Source organism: Eulemur rufifrons, chromosome 7 (genome assembly GCF_041146395.1).
Source record: "Eulemur rufifrons isolate Redbay chromosome 7, OSU_ERuf_1, whole genome shotgun sequence".
Lineage (NCBI taxonomy): Eukaryota > Metazoa > Chordata > Mammalia > Primates > Lemuridae > Eulemur > Eulemur rufifrons.
This window is the reverse complement of record NC_090989.1, coordinates 16,271,427-16,290,992: the sequence shown is the minus strand read 5'-3', so window position 1 is coordinate 16,290,992 and position 19,566 is coordinate 16,271,427. Positions and strand designations below refer to the sequence as shown.

General features: G+C 34.7%; 1 pseudogene; it reads right to left on the bottom strand.

The window, feature by feature from the left end:
* LOC138385689 (large ribosomal subunit protein eL6 pseudogene) overlaps positions 1 to 19,566 on the bottom strand; it is a 137,984-nt pseudogene that overhangs the window by 31,385 nt on the left and 87,033 nt on the right.

Below are 19,566 nucleotides of genomic sequence, written 5' to 3'. Positions count from 1 at the left end.
TTTATGTATATTCTGTGCTTCCTAATGAATCATTCACTGGTTCACTGCAGGCTCCTCTCCCCCATGTGGAATACTGATGGAGAATAGAATACTGAATACTGATGGAGAATACTGATGGAGAAAGGAAAGCAATTTTAAATGCTCAAAGAAATTGAAATTCAAAAATTGCTATCTTTCCAAGCCCTGCTCCCTACTAGATTGGACAGAGATTTTTAGAGATAGAAAGATTTCTAGCTTCCCAACTGGTACAACAGACACAGAAATTTCTATGAAATACATGGACAATTGTTTACATTTTCACTGAATTATTTGTAATGAGAGGTGCCTAACATTCAATTTTATTTATATATTTAAAACATTTAGTCAATATCTAATTTCCCATTACCGCTCACTTTAAGTCCTACGAACCTACATAGATCAATTCTAATCCTCCTTTGTCAGGAGAATCCCTTAAGAACAATGCATGTGACCTACAATGAATATGCTGTTTGTTCTTCTCTGCCCACAACCAATCCTTGAGCTGTCTTTGCTTCCTTCACCTGTAGCCTTAATGAGCTTGTCTTGGTGGCATGTGATTGGAGTGACCAGAGTTAACTTGTGTCCCTAGTACAGCTGTGATTCCAGGGGCTGGCACATGAACAAGGCAGGCCCATCCCGGGCCTTCATAGCTAAATGAGTCAAGATCTCTCCTTTTTGCTTAAAATAATCCAAGTGGTACTTTGTTCCTTCATTATCTGTGAATCGACTTGTGAATATCCTTTGTCTCTATCACACTTTTTCTTTTCTTTTCCCTCTGTAACAACTCTTTGTCCATCCTCAGTGTCAAGCCTAGTTCAGTCTCTTTACTGTACAAGTGCCCTTTCTTTCAAAGTGATGCATTTTTTCCTATGTTTTTCTCAAAGTGATTTTCTGAGAAATGAACAAAATATGCTAGCGACAAATGCAGAATACTGTGTACCAGCACCCTCCTTGTTCCGAATGCTGTTTTCTGCTAATGAAGCCTGAGTGAGCTTAGCTCTGCCAGAACTCCATCTCCCGAATTTCTTGCCTTGAGCTTGTGATCAAGGGAAAGTCGTGGGGCATCTTAGCCAATCACCAGATGGAAGAACGAGGGCAAGGATAGGGTAGTAAAGCCCTTGGCTGCCTTGCTGTGAGGTTGCCTCTAGGCAGGGGCTACTGCTCCTCTCAAAGCAGCTCATTCTCTGCAACCCCTTCTCCTTCCTCTTTCTGACCTCTCCTTCTGCCCTCCCTCTACTCCTGCCTTGGTGACAGCCTTGCTTATGCTAGCCCAGGTTCCTCTGAGGGTCCTCTATACTTAGTCTATACCTTTGTTTAATATTTTTGTCCATAAACCTTCTTAAAATGATCTTATTTTGATTGTGGTTTTTATTTCCTACCTCAAGTATGTTGAATCAGTGAAGAACAAACACCAACCCTTTAGCTGACTAGACGTCTCTCTTCAGGGTGACATTGATCCCTTCTTCTGAAGATGAAACAAAATAATGTATTGAATCTTATTAAATACATCCAATACTTTACTAAAGACTTTTACAGAGATACCTCCTGTTGTCATAAGGAGAGTTTGGACTATTATAATCCAAAAGAATTTGGTTAAAATTCCCAGTTTACTTCAACTTTATGACTTGGATCTGGGTTTCACTTTCCTCATCTATATAATAGGGATTATAATGTGTCATTGTGAAGGTGGTTGGAAAGAGCAAATGAGAGAAATATTTAAAGGGGCTTATTGAGAAAGTAGAGCTTAGTAGGCCTTCAATGATTTATGCCTTTTTGATATTCATATATTTTACAAGATATTATACCATCAGTTATATAGCACATGCAGACACAAAATGAAAAAAAATGATTGTTTGTTCAATAATTTTGAGATTATTGAGCAATAGCTCTAATTTAAGTACCTCTCAGAGTTTATCATATTAAGTTTTATACATTTAGAAAACCTTCTGGAGTTTCAGAGTCCGGATTTCTTCCCTCTTCTCTGGTATAAATTATATAATTATGCATTTATATTTATAAAAACAAATAGTTAGAATACATAATTTTGGTGGTATTTCCTAGAGCTAATATTTTAATACAGAATGTGCACTTTGTATATGTGGTCATTATGTATTTGGGATAGAGTTCATCAAATATTTTTTAGTTCGACTATCAAAAGTCTAAAAAGTTAGAAAATATGTATATCAAAAAAATTAGGAAAAATAAAATGGCTGTACAATCTATTTCTTTTGTAATTTACTTTTCCTGAAAGCTTATTATTTAAGCCAATGTATCTTAACCCCTTTCACCAGCTTCTTAGTTTTGTTTCCCGCTATGGAAGCTCCCCGGAAACAGTTCTTTACTCTTTAGCAGAAGTTATGATTACACACCAAATATTCATGTTTCAATCAAAGTGGAAGCTAGAGTAAAGGCTATCAATTAATTGGCTAACTTTAATAAAATGTTATCAGGTAAAGTAGTATTTTATCAAAATGAATATAATAAAATGGGACTGTATAATAAAATAGTCTTAAATATTATTTAATAAAATGTATTACTATTAGAATAAGATAGAATGTATTAAATATAATATTTAATAAAATATTTATAGAGTCAGATTATAATATTATAAATAAGAGGTAACTTTGATATGAGTAAAATATTCCCATAATTGGTACTTCATCAGTGGGGTATACAGTTGTCTTAACAGGTACATGCTTTCTCCTTAATATCTAATACCAAATCAAGTGCAGTCAAAGATAAAAGATAGGAAGTGATTTTACGTGTATATAAATAGCAATGACTATGAGTGTTTGCTCACAATAAATGCAATACCACCAACCCATCCTCTCAGTGATTCACATCAAACACTGGATATTTGTATTATAATGGGAAGGAAGAAAAGATCTAACACAGTTAAACAAGGCTGAGAGCTCTGGCCCAAGGATTTAGGTGCAGTGTAACTTCTTGAAAACCACTTCTCTATTCAAAAAGGAAGTGCTTGAAACTGTTTTGTTAGAAGGCTCTTATCTTCTTTCAGGAGGTGTGTTTGTGTGTGTGTGTGTGTGTGTGTGCATGTGTTTGGCCACACTGTTTGAAAACTTTTTTAGTTATGTTACAGAATAGTAAGAATAAAAGTGAGAAGAGATAGTCTCATTTGGTAGATCACTTGAGTAGCAAACTATGAATAATGTGTTTACCATTTTGAGCAATCATTTATAATTCCACCATCCATAAATAATTTTTTTATATTTCCCTCCTGACGGTATTTCTATTCATGTGAATCACATTTTTTCACAGAATTGAGCAGTATAGTCAAGTGGTGTACATGTTTTAAAATCTCTAAAAATATTACAAAATTTCTCTCTAATAAGATTGTGTCAATTTGTATTTCAAACAGCAGTATAAGGAGTGCTGGTCTCACACTATGATTACTCACATTATGGAATCACTTTCTAATTGCAACCCCCTTTACCAGCACAAAGTCAAAATCTTTGGGGGATGGGCAGACAACTTGAAAGCAGGTTCTCTGTTTTGTTTAGAAACACCTTGTTTATAAAGCTTGCCCAGTTAACTTAATCTAAACCTCACCATCTTAGTTTGGTCTCTCCTACAACTTAAGAATCAACATTGAGAGCTAACATTGATTAGCCTCAAAAGGACCCTTCATATGGCAGGAAGAGGAGAGGGTATCTAACATAGATTATTCTTTTTACAAGCTAGAGGAAAGTATGCATAGTTAGAGACAGAGGAGGATTGGGTGATTGGGGATGTTTGTGCATTTTGAGTGAGTCAGTTCTAGCCAGGGGGCCCATTTGTATTAGGATGGCTTGTGGCAGAGAAAGAAGAGAATCTTGCCTCTAGGACATTATTTCAAGTTTACTCAAAATGACATGCAAAAGTAGTTACCCACAGATGGTTTCTCCCATAGCTTGCTTGAATTGAACAGATCGTCCCAGACTTGTTCTCAGTGGTGGATAAATGCCCACTTCACGAATCCCAGTTGTCAGTCTTTAGGGAGCAGAGAGGGGTGGAATGCAGCTGAGAGAATCTAAACTCTTTGTCAACCTTTGGAGGAGGCCTCTTCCCAAGTGCATCTGCTTTGCTGCAAGGCAAGTTCTCTGCTGTAGAAGAGATCAACTCAGAAGACTTCAAAAACCCTGCCTGGGGACTTTTAAGACCTCATTTTACTGACACTTTAAAATGTAGTTTTTATGCTGTTAACCTTTAACCATCCTTTTTAAAAAGTCTCCATTTGGAATCTGACAACTCTTTCATACAGGTCACCATCTCCACGACCACCCCAACCCACAGCGAACTCGTTATGGTGTTTATTATCGCTATTGCCATTTATTGCCTCTTCGTGCTTTGCTGTTGCTGCTGCTGTTGTTTTTGTTAGCATGCCTCGAACTCCAAAAAGCTTATAAGTATCTTGGGATTAGGGGATAGATATTTTATCTCTGTCTATTTCCTTCAGGACTTTGAACAAAGTAGGTTCTATCATTATGTACTGAGTACGTGCTTGCTAACAATTCTCAAAATGTGGAACGTACCAGCTAGGTAGCTTCTTGTAAAGGTAACTTAACATGATCATATAGAGTCTCTGTGGTTGGATCAGGGACTAATATTCCCTCTCCTTAATCCCCAAATGTAGAATACTTAATCTGGAAATACTGTCACTGGAGAAAAAGAAAAAGAAAAACCACATTGAATCTTGCTGCCAGTCATCACTGCCTGTAAATTTAGTGACTCTAGGCTGAGCAAGCTAAGTATAACAATAAGCCAAAAGTAAAAGTTAGACCTTTAAAACATTTTTGAAACTTCAAGCAAAAGAATATTTAATGGAGAAAACCAATTAAGTGAATTTTGGAGGGGAAGTAGCTCAAGATTTTAACAATGGGAAAAATTTTCAGGTTTTGGAGTATTGATTATCACCTCTATAAACTGCTTTAAAAATACGCTGACCATACAGTCCAGTTTGCCCACAATATCCCTGCCTTGTGCCCAATGTCTGAAAAAATTATTAATAGCCCATCCCTGCTGTTTCAAGAGTAACATGTCACGAATTGGATAGTACATTTTATGGAAACCGACTGAAACTAACTCCATAAAAAGGGGTTATTCCAAGATTAGATAATGGTATAATCTGCTAGTTTTGAACCACACATGATATATTGGGCTGTTTAAAATATTTTTCCAGCATTTTCAAATAGTAATGGTAAACTATATGTAATATATATACATATATATATTTTTTTCTGGTCAGGTTCTGAACTAGTTTACTACCTGCAGACTTTCAAAATAGATTTGAGTATTTCTGATATTTGCACTATTGTCCATGCAAAGTAAATTAGAATCTGGTGTATTTTAAAGGCTTTTTAAAGGAATGCCTGAATCCTTTCCTTAAGTTGAAAACAATTATTTAGAGAGAACATTTAGATCTGATTAAAGCTATTCAAATTGAGGAGAAATAAATGACTTCATCACAGAATAAAGAGACACTTGCAGGGTGACTTGAAGTCCTAAGGGATGATGAACTTGTGTATATTTTTAACAGTGTTATTAACAAGCTAGTTTTGGGTCAAGAGCATTCTTAAAAGTAATGTCAACCCCATCACGTGTTCTTAGAAGCATGTCTGTTTAAGAAATTCAATCTCATAACACAAACTCATGTCAATCAATTGATTCTAGCTCCCAGGTTCTAAGGATTTTAGAAAAGAAATTAATCCTTTAACCAGAAAAGTCTAGTGAAAGTGGGTATCAGTCTTTGAAATAAACAAAAAACATCAAAAATACCAGGATGTTCTGGAACATTTAATTCCGTTAAAGAAATGTTCTCTCAGCTTCATCGAAGACAAGGGGTTTGATGGAGCATTCCTAAATTATGTTGTGAAATGCTTATCATAAAATTTTAAAATAATACAGTTGCATCTGCAAAAAAAAAGCATGTATTTTGAGTACTTAGATGTGTTCGCGGCATATGCCACTCAGTGAGCAGGAGTAATTACAACTGCTTCTGTTGTTATTGCCCTTATTGTTTGTTGGTGATACTTTTATGGCTCTAAAGGTCTAGATAAGCAAAAGACAAAGGTGGGGAATGGCAGCTGAGGAAGTAAAAACATGCAGATGAATGTGCGGTGTGAATTATGAGTGATCGACAGGTAATATCCAGGTGACAAAATGCCAATCACTTCTATTTCACTCTCACTTTTATAGCTGCTAATTCAATGCTGAGAACAATGACCCTGCAATCTCATTTGAGATGATCCCTGGAATTTATTGCTATTATTAATAACATCTGACTCAGTTGTCCTATTTCCTTCATTGACATTAACTTACCCCTTGGCTGAAACCTCATTAGGGAAACTTGACTAGGCACTATTTTGAGGAGTTATTTTAATTTGATCTTTCTTGATAACAACATGGAAATTATGTAAAGTTGTGTTTTCTTACAAATGACTCCCAAAGTATGTCTTAGGAAAATTGAATGATGTCTTGGATTTGTTTTAAAGTATGCTAGAGAAAAAGTGGAAGACATGAAACAATATTTCAAAATATTGATCATTGTTGGAGACAAATTATGGGGTTTCCATAATTAAACTAAAAAACCAACATTGTATTTCAAGTAACAATAAGCTGAGTCTAAAATGTTTGTGTCTGATCATTGCCCAGAATTAGGCAAGAAGAATGAGGTGAGAGCACTTGCCTTACCTTATTTCAGAATTTATTATAAAACAGCATTAATTCATTTATATAACAATTATTCATTGAATATCTGTTATTTCTTGGGCATTTTTATAGGTGTTTAAGATATAGCAATGTCAATGTGGTACTGGTACAGAGACAGCCAAGTGAGTGAACTGCAAAAAATATAGAGGTCAAAGATAGATCCCTACATATATTGAAACTTGATGATTTGTAAAGGAGCATTCATCAGCAAATAGTGCTGCGACAGTTGCTCATTCACAGGAAAAAAATAAAATTTAATCTCTATATCACCTGCACACACACACAGAAACAAAAAACAAAACACAAAAAACACAGAGTGAGTTCTGTTCTATAATCTCACAGATTATAGATGGGTGTCAAAAGTAAATATTAACTTCTTAGGAGAAAATTTAAGCAAATTTATTTGATCTGAATGTAGGGAAAAATTTCTTAAATAAGTTACAATAGTGCTAAGCATTAAAAAATGTTTATAAATTTGAGTAGATGAAAATTATTAATAGGAATTTCTGTTCATCAAAACATAGTCCACAGATAAAATCAAGAAAGGATAAATTTTCAGAATCTATAGCTAACTTCTACAAATCAGTAAGTAATAAGCTAAACAACCCCTAAAATGGGCAAAAGGGCAGAACTAAGCAATGTGCTAAATTTGAAGCATAAACTGTCAATAATTATTGGAAAAGTTGATCAACATCTTATGCTGCTGCTGCTGGGAATGTAGTATAACAGAACCACTTTGAAAAACATGTCTGCATCACCTTGTAAGTTTGAAAATGTGCATCATCTATCACCCAGCAAGTCATCTGTTAAGTGTATTTTCTAGCAAAACTCCCCTTCACAATATAACAGGGGAATTTTGATAATCGACTACTAGATAATAAAGCACCTATGAACTTAGTGTTTTGTTAATAAAACAATATTCACTTTATTATGCCCATAATAGGCTAGGTCAGGAATTCAGTCAGATCTCAGATCAGTGATTCTTCTCTTCTAAATGGCATCATTTGTTAACTCAGTGGTGTTCTACCGGCGACTGGTCTTATCTAGACTACTGGACTCTTCATGGAGACGTCACTCAAATGTCTGGTTTTTTTGTTTTGTTTTGTTTTTTGATACAAGGTCTTGCTCTATTGCCTGGGATAGAGTGCAGTGGCATCATCATAGCTCACTGCAACCTCAGACTCCTAGGCTCAGGTGATCCTCCTGCCTCAGCCTCCCACGTAGCTGGGACTACAGCTGTGCACCACCACCCTTAGCTAATTTTTCTTTTTGTAGAGACAAGATCTTTCTATGTTGCTCAGACTGGTCTCCAACTCCTGGGCTCAAGCAATCCTCCCGCCTCAACCTCCCACAACGCTAGGATTACTGGCATGAGCTACCCTGCTAGGCCAATGCCTGGTATCTTAATGGGGACAATTGAAGGCTGTACTCTGAAGAATGGGCTGCTGTCTCTTCTTATGTAGTCTCAGAGCCTCTTCATGGATCCCTTTAGTAGAGTGGTCAGATTACCCTCTGATTGTATACAGACTACATTGCAGCTTAGATCTCTAAGATACCAAGGCAGAACCTGAAAATCTTCTTCAGAGCTAGATCTGAAACTGGCAAAACATCATTTTCTCCATATCCTGTTGGTTAAAAGACTCACAGGACAGTCCAGATTCAAGAAGAAAGGAAATAGTCCAAATATTTTTACTGGAAGAGTGTCAAAGAAAGTACAAGCATTTTTAAGCCACAGAATGTTCATAGCAGCACTGTTCATAACAATAACATGACAAAAACCCAAATGTCCATCAATGGAAAAAAATATATATCATAGTTTACATAATAGAACACTATCTAACTGAAAATTTATTGTAGGACTTGCTGTCAAACAGATGAATCTTAGGGCAAAGTTTGTTGTTTTTAATGTGAAAAGTTTATTTTTTCAAGAATACAATATATTGTTATTAACTATAGTCACCATGTTGTACAATAGATCTCTTGAACTTATTCTTCCTGTCTAACTGAAATGCTGTATCCTTTGACCAGCATCCCTCAACCTTCTCCGTCACCACACCCTGACAGCTGATATTCTTCTACTCTCTACTTATATGAGTTCAAGATTTTTAGATTTGACATATAAGTAAGATCATGTAGTATTTGTCTTCCTGTGCTTGGCTTATTGCACTTAGTACAATGTCTTCCAGGTTCGCCCATGTTGTCCCAAGGGACAAGATGTCCTTCTTTTTTAAGGCTAAATAGTATCCCATTGTGTATATATACATTTTTGATCCATTCATCCATTGATAGATACTTAGGTTTATTTCATACCTTAGCTATTGTGACTAATGTTGCAATGAACATGGAGATGCAGATATCTTTTTGACATACTGATTTCACTTTCTTTGGATATATACCCAGTAGTGGGATTTCTGGACAATATAATAGTTCTATTTTTAATTTGTTAGCGAATTCTATTTTGTTTTCCATAATGGCTATACTAATTTACATTCCTACCAACAACATGCAAAGGTTCCCTTTCCTCTATATCCTCACTACCACTTGTTACATTTTATCATTTTGATAATTGCCATTTTAATAGGTGCGAGGTAATAGCTCATTGTGAGATGTTTCTTAATATCTCACACTTAGAAATTTACATTTCTCTGATGGTTAGTGATGTTGAACATTTATTCATATACTTTTGAGCATTTGAATGTCTTCTTTTGAGAAATGTCTTTTCAAAATCTTTGTCCATTTTTAATTGTGTTTTTACTTCTTATCATTGAGTTGTTTGAGTTTCTATATATTTTGGATATTAACCCCTAATCAGTATATGGTTTGCAAATATTTTCTCCCATTCCATAAGTTTTCTCTTTACTCTGTTGACTGTTTCTTTGGATGTACTGAAGCTTTTTAGTTTGATGTAATCTCATTTGTCTATTTTTGCTTTTTTTTGCCTGGGAATGGTACAATTGGTTCTTACACAGTCCTTCAATTAATCTTCTTGATTTTAGGCATTTTTAAAAAATTCTCTTCTTGAGCCTTTAAGATGTTATTTCCAGAAGACAGGCACCATCTGTTCAGAAGTTTCCTCCTATATTACTTGAGCCTTCAGTTATTTCTGCTCAGCTGTGTTTATCCACTTAGTCTCATTATTTGCCACTAGAATGTTTTTGAAACTTTTTGTGCACTGGTGATGTTCCTTCTGTCTCTTCTTGTCTTCTGCACTTTGCTTCACAGGGCTCTATGATGAATGTGCATAGCTAATTATCCTGTACAATGGGTTTTATGAATACATTTTTAGAATTACAACCATGAGAGTATTGGAGCCAGGATAATGGGATCAAAAATTGGTGAGTCTCAACCCACATTGTTTTGAATCCCTTAGAAGGAAAAGCCTTAATAAATATCATGCCCCATATGCCTTATTTATCCAAAATGCGTGTTAGTTTTGAATTATAGAAAATTCCAGTAAAAACTACAAAGAGGAACATGATCCGTTTATTATTTTGATTTCTTCAAATATATATTAAAATAGAAAATTTAACATCGTGATAATAAAATATTTTAATTTTAGCAGAGTGTCAGAGTGTTTTCTTGGGAACTTGGGCCCCATAATGACTCTTGGAATTCAAAATGTCCTTGTATAACAATGTTTTGATGAGTTGAAGTGTAAATGTAAATAAATAAAAAACACAAAGATTGAATTTCCTTCAACACACATGTGAAAATTTTGAGAGAAAACATGTTTGGCACATATGCTGTAAACTCAGCAGAACAGGAACTATGAGCAAAATGTCCCAAAGTAGATCATGAAACTCACAAAATTCAAGAGAAAAGGCTTTTCAAACCAAAATAAAAGAAAAAAAAGGCAAAACATATATCATTAATAGTAATAGTAAATCCACACAACTTATTTGTTTACTTGGAGGGTATAAGTCGAATCTCATTAAATCGGTTTTATGGAGTGCTTTAATTATTAATAGTTATACATATTTTATTTCCCAATAATCTTATACTCTCATATAAGGCCAGCAAACCAATTGGTAGCAATGATAGTAAATATTTCTATGCACGCACACACACAAAAGGAGGGTCTGAGTTTTGTTTAAAAGTCTTCCTATTACAGTCAGAATTATTCCTTGGTAGGGTACAACCCATGTGTATATATTTTTATAGTAAGTTTATATTGCTGATAGAACTGTCACCTATACCATGACATCTATTTTACAGATCCAGAGGCCATAGGAATAATATCAGTCCTAAAATTGTACAGAATTTAGAAAAGCATGAAATATTTAATACCAAACATGAACTTGGTTCATGGTTGTAATTAAATAGACAAACTTAATTCAAAGCCAAAAGTGTATTTCAATTCCCTCATTTCCTAACAGAAAATAGAAGAGGCAGATGGATACTGTCACATAAGAACAAGTTTAACCAAAATGGTCTTAACCGGAAGATTAATGATAAATTAAATTCAATGTAAACAACCAAATGAAACTGAATGTCCTGCCAGAGCAGCAAAAATATATCTCGAAGTAATAAACTATAATATCTTCAGGAAAGTCTCCAGGAAAATAGTCATCTTAATTTTCTCAGCAGATGATGTCTATATTACAATAAAGGATTTTTTTCTGACGCAAAGTTCATAACTTTTAACTGCTAATGAGTTAGGTTCTTTGTGCCAGGTACATGCAGTAAATTTTTGTTGTTGTTGTTGTTATTTATGAAGGTAGCATTGGAGAGTGAAGGTAGAAAATGGACACTTAGAACCAAACAGTTCATAAGGTCAGTTCACTTCAAGAGGGCAAAATGGACTCAGGATCTTCTACAAAGTGAGGAATTATTTTAGTCCATCTTATTGTTGCTATAACAAACTACCTGAGACTGGGTAATCTATAAAGAGCAGATGTTTATTTCTTATAATTCTGGATGCTGCAAAGTCCAAGGTCAAGGGACTGCATCTGTGAGGACCTTCTTGCTGCATCATCCCATGAAGGAAGGCGGGAGGGCAAGACAGCACGTGAGAAAGCAAGAGTGCAAAAGGGGCTGAACTTGCTTTTACAACAAGCTCACTCTTGCGGTAACAAACTCACTCCTGTACAACAACATTAATGTATCGGAGGTTAAGTTTTCCAACACATGAACTGCAGGGAGACATTTAAAGCATACCAGGAATCTATTTTTGTAATTATTGTTAACTTTCAAAAGCAAAGGCTATCAATGTTCTCTACAAAGAGGAATCATAGACTTTAAATTGAATATACTGTCATAAAGCAGTGATCAACAAATGCTGTTCCTATTAAGATAATCTGAGAAAAATTTAAAAAATACAAATTATTGAGCATCAGCCCAAACTTACTGAATCAGAATCTCTTCTGTTGCGGCTCAGGAATCATTAATTTGTGGAGCCAAGTCTGGAAACTACTGCCTTCCAAAACACAGAAAGGAAAAACTTCTCTTGTTACTTCTCTTCAAGATCATCCCTGAAATCTGGAGAAGTTTGGGATAAGAAAATCATCAAGAATCATCAAGGGAGCATCATAGTGTAGTCTTCAGAGGGACATGCCTGTCTGGCATTGTCCTCTTCTGCTTTCATTTTATTTGATGCCAACCATTAAATCACAATGTTTGTGAGAAGATGCTTGTGAGTAGAGGAACCATTCGCAGAGAACTAAGGGAAAGAACTAATATAGAGAGATAGTACATTATAGGCCAGACATTTATTACTTTATATACATTTTATGATTAAAGCCTTTCACCACACTTACTAGAAGGCACCATTAGTTTATTCACATTGTAGTGATGAGGATTTCAATACAGAGAAGAACAAGAAATTCAAACTAGGCCACAGGGCATGCAAATGGCACAGCTGGGATTCAAACTCAGCTCCAATTCTTTTGAAAATAGGATAAGAGGCAGAATCCTCTTCATATCTTTTACCTTTTGCTATCTACCTACAATTGAATAGATTGGTCAAATATAATGAAAACCCATTTGTTAGATACAGTGGGGGAGAGACAAGGATGTCTTTTCTGATTAATTTATTACAGAAATCTGAAATTTGTGATCACCAGGATGAGGGATTGGCATGACACCATAGACTACCCAATCACCATCTGATGTACTTTAACTTTTAGGAAGTGTATGATCAATATGTCAGCTTTCTGATTCCATTATTAAGAATTTATCAAAACAGTTGAATCATTAAAATTGTAGGCCTAGATTTAGCATCCTGTATTTATTATTTTAGCATCCTGTATTTATTATTTTAGCATCCTGTATTTATTGTTAACTTACAGCTTATTTCAAGAAAGCAAAGTGCTTCCTTTGTTGAAGAAAATATACAAAGCTGCTATTTAAAGAAAATTGAAGTTTTAAATACTGCAAAGTTGATAAATATATAAATATAGTCATTGCCTTCATTTTCTTCTTCTGTAAATATGATTTTATTAGAGATTTTATAAAAAAAAATTTCCAAAATAGAAGCAAAGCATGATATGTAAAGTTATAAGCAAGTGAAGAGCAAGATGTTTCAATACTTCTTTACTCAGCTATTTGTGAAGGACTCTAACAGTAATTACAACCTTGGCATTTCAATTAAAAGGAAAGTGTTTCCATACTGGCCCTCTGCTTTTTCCATTCTTTCATTCAACAATATCCATTTGCTGCTGGTAATTTAACATTGAACAAGTGGCTCCTGGGTTATTGGGAATAAGAGTAAAGGTTCACTTTTCACACTGGACATTCTGCAAGCTCCCTGAAAAGAAAAAAACATATTTCATTTATTTTAGTTTCTATTTCATTAATTATAGTGCCTGACATGAGGTTAAGGGTATTATAACACTTGGGGAATGAATGAACAAGTGCATTGGAAGGACTCTTCTTGGTATGGTGTTTTTATCTCCGCATTCTATCCATTCCACTCTCTCCATTAATTCCCAAACAAGTGGCATATTACTTTTCCTGTTTGAATCAATTCGATGTCACTTGGAAAAATAATTTTGAAGATTCACTGGAATGTTCTTTCTTTTACAATGTGTCTATCACAGGAAAAAAACAAAACAGTCTGAAAAGTTCTGGGCCCCTTCAATGAAAATGAGGAGCAAACATTATGAAATACCTGAACATCTGGCTTTCCCAAGGGGAGGTGAGCGCATCATAAGATGCAGATGTGTTTTCAGTTGTTTTGGTTTTAGACATGTGCACAGTACACACATGAACCAAATAAAATAAACATAAGTGTGCTTTCTACAGCAAGGACAACTGGCTTTGTAGGAAGTTAGAGGGCCACATGAAGCCTCAGAAAAATGCCTAAAAGAAACTGTAACTTAGCCCTAAATTCAACACTAAAATCCCTTGAACTTGAACTTCAAATTAAGTTACCATTTCAGTTAACATTCAAGTAATCACCATATGCCTCGTTTCCCAAAATCCACAATCCTGGAAAGAGCAATCTATTGAGAACTTAGTATATTCCAAGTACTATTCAAGGTACTTTATTTAGGTCGACTTTTTCCCTCAAAACATGAAGGGAGAACAAATAATATATAGGTTTCAAAAAACAATATTTTGTTCATATTGTTACCCATCACAGGCATTTCCTATCCACCAATCTAGGAAAATATATGGCAAAAACAAAACAGTAAATTTTTTTTTCTAACTTGCTACTAGAAGATTCATCATTGGAACCTTAAACTCATTAAAAAGTCCTTTCTCTAGTTAAAAAGGTGAGTTTCTTTTGATGATTGAACTGCCATTTCCCACGCTTCTGCTGAACTAAATCAGGACAAACACTGTAGTTCTCACCTGCATTGCTCCTTGGGTTGGATCAAAAAGAATATTGTCCTGTGTTCTCTCAACTTCATGCTAGAAAATCAGAGAGTATAGGTGAGGATGCATGCACCCGCTAGGTCAGCTATGCTGTACACTCACATCACACTATATACCTGACATAATTTTGCTCTTTTAGAATGTGATCATTGACCTTGGGCAAGGTACTTAACTGCTCCAAGTTGAAATTTTCTCATCTGCAATATAGGACTTTCTGTAACATATATTTATAGAGTTGCTGAAGGTTTTAAATTACATAGTATGTGTTAACTGTTTAGCGTGTGGTACGTACTAATGAATATGTGTTATTTCTCCCAGCTTATACAACACTAGATGTGGTAAAGAGATTTAATGGTGGTCACAGCTAACAAGAGTATTTTCCTATCCTATCAAGCTCCTATCCTACACTTGCTGAGAGGTGTCTGAATCACTGAAGGTGCATAGTTTAGGCCAAAGGAAAGTCCCAAATTATGTACACAATACATCCATATGAAACCACACCATACTTTGAAAAATATGTTATTAAAATATCTGCAGTTGGGATGGTATATTTCCACTAAAATATAATATTAAATATGTTTATTAACATATTGAATCAAATAATCTAATAAAAACAACATGAATAATGAAATAAACCTTTTAAAAGAGACTTTAATTCTCTACCTACACTAATTATTATACCTCCATAAATTTCTGGGGACTAAACATAGATGAAGATACTATGCTTTTGGGCATGCCTAGATCTTGAAATGAGGATAAAGTCCTTTTTAAATTTTTTCCTCGGGAAGCAAGATATGTTATTTTAATCATATATTGCTAAAAATGGCTGTATCACTGTATGTCATAAATGACAAATCAATGATATCTTGCATGTCAATGATGATCAGTTAGCAATGGATGTCTGCCCTGCAGAGCATCATATAATAAGTCACATGTTGGCAACAAACCAGGTGAAGGGGAAGGTCTGAAAGCTGTGTATTTGCTATTTGGCTTTTGTTTTATTTTTTAAATAAATTCTCAGCCCATAGAAGCTATAGAGGAAACAAAACTGAGGTTTCTCATTTTAAACAGATAACTAAGAAAATTTTAAAAATAGAACTGAAGAGGAACATTTTACATAAAACATTATGAGAATTCCTTATATACATATGTTATTTTGGGGAACTGGTATCATTTTGGTGTTTACTCTCGAAGTGGTCGGTAATTTGGGTGGATTTTGTGTTGGTTGTGTCTGCTTTGGAGATGATAAATGAACAAGTTGAATGCGAATAGGAGAGTTGGTGACAGTTAGTGACACTCTGTTGCCTTCAGCACATGTGTACTTGAGTGAACCATTTGACATTTCAAATGCTATATTTAACCACTTATTAGATGAACTTAGCCAGACTTACGTAATGTAAGGTTGGGATGGAACCTTATAAAGATCATGTCAGCCAAGATTTTTTATTCACAAATTACTATGAGAAGAAGGTGAGAGAGAGAAAGAGGTAGGGAAATAGAGGAAGAGAGAGAGGGAGGATGAAGGAAAGAGAGAAAGAGAGTGAAGCTGTAAAATATCAAGTTATAGTTACAGTATTTTTCTTGAAAATAAAGCTATTATTATGACAACAGAGAAAGATTGAAGATTCATGTCACAGTAGTATCATCTTTCTGCTTAAAATAGAAATGACACATGATCTATTTCCACTAATGAGAATTATGTGTTCTATGTATAATGGATGACAGAACACACATTTTATGGATTTCTCTGCAATAACCTTAATAAGGAGTCTTTTGCTGGTAAAAACAAATGGTTTTATTTTACCAAATCATTTGTATAATCATTTTTAATTTAAATGCAATCTTACCTTAATTTTGGACCTATGTCTTCTTTCATAAGCAGATTTAATGCATGTTCTTTTTACTGGGCATTGAAATGTCTATAGCTTTATAGTCTTGAACTATCTCCTCTCTCCCTTTTCCTTATTCACAAATTGCCGATACATGCAATGATTTGTTTCATTAGGTCCATTACCAGAAGCTTATGTCTGAGATGATGCCTTTTAGGGAGTTTTTGTTTAAAGATATTTTTTTAGCCTATTCAATTTGGCTGAGCCACAAAGTGCCCAGGTATTTGGGCAAATATTATTCTGAGAATTTCTGTGAGGCTGTTTTTGGATGAGGTTAACATTTAAATTGGTAGACTTTGAGTAAAGCAGATTGCCCTCTCTAATGTGGGTGGGCCTCATCCAATCAGTTGACTGAAGAGAACAAGAACACTAATAAGAGAAAATTTTACGCAGACTGCCTTCAAAACGGAACTTCACTATTGGCTCTCATGGGCCCCCAGTCTGCTGGTACACCCTGCAGATTTTCGACTTACCAGCCTCCATGATGACTAGAGCCAATTCCTTATAATAATTCTGTTTCTACGTATATACACACATCCTATTGTTTCTACTTCTCTGGAGACCTGTGACTAACAGAACTATCATACTCAGTTTATATACTGAGGAGAGTCAATTTTTGCAGTCACTTTATAAACAACTGATTAATGTCAGCTGTGAATTTTTATGGGTAAAATTTCTCTTATATTAAGTGTGACAAACATGAGAGTTTTGGATTTGAAATAATTTTGCTGCAAGAATAAAGCAAATGTAAACTTATTATGGTCTAAGATACACTAAAAATTGTACAGAAATAATTAATAAAGAGTCTATCAATTTGTTAAAGAAGAAGGAAACTGCTTTGGTTCTAATGTGGCAGCATAAGGCATCAGGGAAAAGGATGCATGGTGTGGACCTGACAGGTTCTTTGGACCATATCTTTGGGAGAATGACTATGTCACTAACAGAGATGGAGAGTGGTCTAAAGCCAAGTGTGTATTTGCAGTGATGGTGAGAAACCTGAGGAAATTGTCTAATAAATCTTTAAGGAATTGAAATTAGAGAAAGTCAGGAAAAAATACCAGCAATAAAAGAGGCAAGGAAACCATCAGATTAGATGAAATTTGTGCAGAATAAATGTAGAAAAGAATTATTCTAATCCAGTGGTAAGGAAAGAAGGAGAAATTAGTAAAAGGAACAAAATAGTCATTTAGGAAGTAAGAGAATTAGAAATATTCCCATGTGCCCAGGAATATATATCTCAGACCTTAGAAACCGGTTTTCACTTTTTCAAAATGTTTCTAAAGTAAATATAAGCAAATCTATTTTCTGTCTCTATTTTCTTTAACTTCATCATTATCCATTGGTCAAAGCAATATGATGAAATTCCAGCAGAAATTGTATTGAAAGTTTCAATGAAATGGATTTTCTGGAGAGACATTCAAGGTACAGATTGAGCAGAGGTTTACCTATATCCACAGGACTAATAAAGATTATTTGCAGTAAGATTGGCAATAACAAATTGCCTAATATAGTAATAGGTTCATTACATAGAATTACTTGGAAAATTAGTTTTATTTGAAAATAATTTACTTGAAATGTGAAAATAGGAAGATTCTTCCATAAGAGTTACACTTCCTCTGTCTACTTAACAGTAATTTTTCCATTTTTTTAACAAAGTTTCAGAATGTTATGGTGGTACAAATATTTTGGTTACGTGGGTGGTTTTGGATTGCCTTTGTACTGCTTGAGTCAAAGTTGTAAGTGTGCCCATAATCCAGATAGTGTACATTGTACCTGTTAGGTATGATTCACCCACCCCATGCACCCTCCTCCTACCTGCATGATTCACATTGAATTTTACTTCTAGGTGTGTACATGAGAGCTTATCAATCAGTTCCAATTTAATAGTGACTACATGTGGTGTTTGTTTATCTATTCTTGTGATACTTCACTTAGGAGAATGGTCTCCATTTCCATCCAGGTTGTTATGAAAGGTAATAATTCATTATTTTTTATGGCTGAGTACTCCATGGTGTACATATATCACATTTGAAAAATCCACTCATAAATTGATGGGCACTTAGGTTGATTCCATATCTTTGTGATTGTGAATTGTGCTGCTATAAACATTTTAGTTCAGGTGTCTTTTTGATAAAATGACTTTTTCTTCCCTTTGGGTAAATACCTAGTGGGATTACTGAATCAAATGGTAGGTATACCTTTAGTTTTTTGAGGTACCTTCATAATATTTTCCAAAGAAGTTGCACTAGTTTGCAGTCCCACCAACAGTATGTAAGTAAGTGTTCCTTTATCTCCACATCCATGCCAGCATCTATTTTTGGGGGACTTTTTGATCAAAGCCATTCTCACTGGGGTTAGGAGATATCTGATTGTGGTTTTGATTTACATTTTCCTGATGATTAGTGATATCAAGCATTTTTTCCTATGTTTGTAGGCCATTAATTATCTTCTTTTGCAAAGATTCTATTGACCTCTTTTGCTCACTTTTTAATGGGGTTGTTTGATGTTTTCTTGCTGATTTGCTTGAGTTTTTTTATAGTTTCTGGTTATTGAGCATTTATTATATATGTAGCATGTAAACATTTCCTCCCATTCTTTAGGTTATATATTTGCTCTGTTGATGGTTTCTTTGGCTGTGCAGAAGCTTCGTAATTTGATAAGGTTCCATTTATTTATTTTTGTTATTGCTGTGATTGCTTTGGGGGTCTTCCTCATAAATTCTTTGCATAGGTCAATATCCAGAAGAGTTTTCCAACATTTTCTTCTAGAATTCTTATTGTTTAGTGTCTTAAATAAGTCTGTTATCCATCTTGAATTAATTTTTGTGAGTGGTGAGAGGTGCGGATCCTGTTTCAGTCTTCTACATGTGGCTTTTCAATTTTCCCAGCCAGCACCATTTATTGAATAGGGATTCTTTCCCCAAGTATATAGAACTGTTTTCCTTTGTTAAATATTAGATGGCAATATGTGGATGGTTTTATATCTGGGTTCTTTGTTCTGTTCCATTGGTCTATGTCTCTATTTTGGTTTCAGTACCATGCTGTTTTAGTTATTGGTTACTATAGCCTTGTAGTGTAGCTTAAAGACTCGTAAAGTGATGCCTCCAGATTTTTTCCTTTTGCTTAAGGTTGCT